The 3457-nt window shown below is 33.6% G+C and overlaps 1 long non-coding RNA gene across 1 annotated transcript; it reads right to left on the reverse strand.

The window, feature by feature from the left end:
* Positions 1 to 1024: 1024 nt before the first annotated feature.
* Positions 1025 to 2967, reverse strand: LOC107007597. The gene is made up of 2 exons (XR_001455127.2): positions 2713 to 2967; positions 1025 to 1373 (listed from the first exon to the last, which is right to left on the reverse strand). It is a non-coding gene; the product is annotated as an uncharacterized LOC107007597 (long non-coding RNA).
* Between the last annotated feature and the right edge of the window lie 490 nt (positions 2968 to 3457).

Consider the following 3457-nt stretch of genomic DNA (forward strand, 5'->3'; position numbering starts at 1 on the left):
CTAAATTTAGAATTTGGTTTAACTCTATCCTAGTTGACTAAGAGTGGCTTTTGAAAGACCGAGAATCCAAGCGGACAACTTAGGCTGGAATTCATGACAACCATTGGACTCATGACGAACCAATAAATTGCCGATCATTCTGGAAAAGGATTGAGTATTTTAAAGTCCGGTTGCGGTTCCGCAAACCATCCTTTAATATACTATACATACATATTGGAAGATGCCATGAATGCAATGACAATTTATAAAAATTTAAACATATTCAGCACAAATATCATTTTAACAATTAATAAAAATTAGTCCAAATGTCAAATCTCATGGTTAGAACTTAATTAATCCCCAGCGGAGTTGCCATTTCCATTTTATGAAAAAAATATAGTAAAAGGAAAAATGACTACGTTTCGAAAAATCAATTAATCTTATAATTTAAGAGAAATCAATTTTCTGAATTAACAGAATCGCCACTTCATTTTTAGTAAAAATTAAAAAAAACTCATTAATTAGTATCAAAATATTTGAAACAGATAAAAATCAGTTGAAAAGGGTTCGAAGTGCAAATTTACATTCCGAGAAGGTGTTAGGCCCTCAGAATGCCCGCCAACTTGCGGTTGACCGGCGATTTGACTAAAATGACTTGACTTGAATATTCCAACATTTCCCAAATAAAGTTTATTTTTTATTATTTGTTTACTTAAAATTATTATTACTTTTCTAATTATTAAGTGAAAAGAAAGAGATTATTTTAAAAGAGAATGACTAAAGGTGGTTGAGGATAGTAATAAAATAAAGGTTAAATAACTTATAAAAATAAATTTTTACATATATATATATATATATATATATATATATATATATATCATTTATCATATAAATTAATTATATCTTTTTAAAGGAAAATAAGTAAGGGGATAACCTAAAGGGATAAACTTAAGGGTTGACAAAAACAAGAAGTAGAAATAAAATCAAGTAAAATTATATTTATAAATAAATTTTGAATATATTTATATAAATAAAAATAAATGGCTATCGTTGAGAATCAATTAAATTGAAACCACAATGTTAGTCAAACATAAGTAAACAAAGAGAGGAAGAGGGATTGAAAAATTAATTTGGGCTAATCAGCCCAAATCCACAAATCTGATGGGCACAACTTCTTCCCCTGTCCTATCTGTAAGTGGGCCTTGACCCTTGCCATTTTTCCCTTTACACCTGCACTTAAAACATTGGGCTTATTTTCCTTCAAAAATATGTATACAATTTGTGTATACTAGTGTATACACGGTGTATCCGACCCATTTGGGCCTTCCAAGACCTGCATTTTTTGTCGAAATTTATGCCCTGTATTTTTGAACTGTGTTTTCCCTTCTTTTCACCTACATATCGTATATTAAAACTGTATATTAGTGTATATAGTTGGTATATCACTATGCTTTTAATTTTTCGGGGTTCAAAAATTAACTTTCAGCGAGCAAATGCTGCTTTTAGACCCGTTTCTTCAAACTTGGGCCCGTGTATCTTGTACACAGAATGTATACTGCACATATACAACTTTCTTTTGAGCCTTTTTGGAATCCGAAATTCAATTTCCAACCCCCTATCATTTCACAATTTTCCCTGTACACCCATGGTATGGCTTAATCAGTGACGAAAGAGGTTTGAGCCTCTATGGATCGATTCGGGAATGCAAACGGAAGAACTCCATTATGTACTCGGAGAGGATTCATACAAGAAAGGAAAGAAACAATATTAGCATATGAATCAAATAAAGTAAATGAGAGACCAAGTAACTCAAGTATTTTAAAATCCAAGATGAAAACCAAAATCAATACTAAATCACAATAAAAGATGACTCAAAACAAAGTTGAATGAACTGTTATATATTAACCGACACTTAATGATAACAAGAGTTAAGAAGCCAAACATCTAAGGCCTATACAAGTAACACAATAAATAGTTACTCCAAACACAAATAATGAACTATGGTTTGTAGATATTCATGCACTTCATAATAGCACAAAAAATAAAATTTGAACCAACTGATACATGATCAAAATGGCATGTATCACTCATTTCAAAAAAACTTAATAACCCAAATATAAAAAGTTGTGAATTACGAAAGGGAAGATACTTCAATTAAAGATTAATAAGGGCTAAGGCTGAAGGTAGAACCAAAAGGTTAACAGAATATGAACCAAAATCTTAGTATTATAAAATGATCAAAATTTAACTACCCAAAGAGCTTTAATGCTCTAAACAGAGGCATACTTCTTCAAATATCCCATGTCAAAAATAACTGATTCACAAATAGGTAAATAATCGGGAAAGTAAGCAATTAAATTCGATAAAGTAGCTTGGTCCACTATAACATAACCATATATTCTTGTGGCATGACTATTATCCAGACAAATCAAGTTGCTAAACTTGGTATTTTGGTCATTATAAAAATAACCAATCCTTAATATTAAACACTAAGTCCTCTTTAGAAATTTTGAAATTAGTATGACAATTGAAAACAACGAAAGCATGTCTAGCAGAATCACAGGAAGAGGAGACAAACGAATGAAGCAAATAGCAGGCAGAAATTTACCAATCACTACTAACACAAGATTCAATCCAAGAGGAAATAGAAAAAAGAACCACCATCAAATTTTAGAAGGAAATAACCAAGTACAGAAGGAAGAAATAAAGAAAAATTTAAAGGGGAGAGATTACCTTTCCTGGACAGCGATACTGGAACTCGAACAGGGCAAAGAGAGCCAACTCCACCTCCAATTTCGAGAAATCTCGACGAAATTTGAGTTCCGAACAACGAAATCGGGTGCTTTAGCTATATGAATACTGTCGCACTAAATTCTACTCTTTTTTAAATGGATGGTCTGTAACTTTCAATTCTTTCTTGTATTATCCACTGTTTTTTCCAAAGCTTTTCCTCTGTTTTCCTAACCCTTATCTCACTATGCTCCCCACCCTTTACAAATAATAAGAGGGGACTATTTATTAGGAGAAGAACTAGGTTCCTTAATTAGGGGAGGGCGGGAGAATTCTCAAAAAAAGTTGGGGTAGAATCGAACTTCCATTTCAATTTGAAATTCAAAAACCCTTTCCCCTTATGGATCAACACCTTTCGTTGAAATAGAAGACCTAATTCCGGAAAGGGAAAGCTGGGGGATGGCTGAGATGAAATCGATTGTCCTTGGTGTTATGCGTGTCTCCATCTCACGCCACCAAGGACGATTGCGTGCCTACTGTTGCAATTGTACTGCGAAAATAGAGACATTGGGGAAGAGGACAAAGGGTCACGCTAGTCTCTGTTCTTTGTTGCTTTTCCGTCCATCGTCGTGTCCATTTCCGTGAACTTGCTGATGCGTGAGGCGTGCAGGACTCGCTTGGTGTTGTTCACGCGTCCTCCCATCTGTTGACTGGTGAAGATGACGTCTAAATGCCGCATGGAGTACAA

This window comes from Solanum pennellii, chromosome 12 (assembly GCF_001406875.1).
Source record: "Solanum pennellii chromosome 12, SPENNV200".
Lineage (NCBI taxonomy): Eukaryota > Viridiplantae > Streptophyta > Magnoliopsida > Solanales > Solanaceae > Solanum > Solanum pennellii.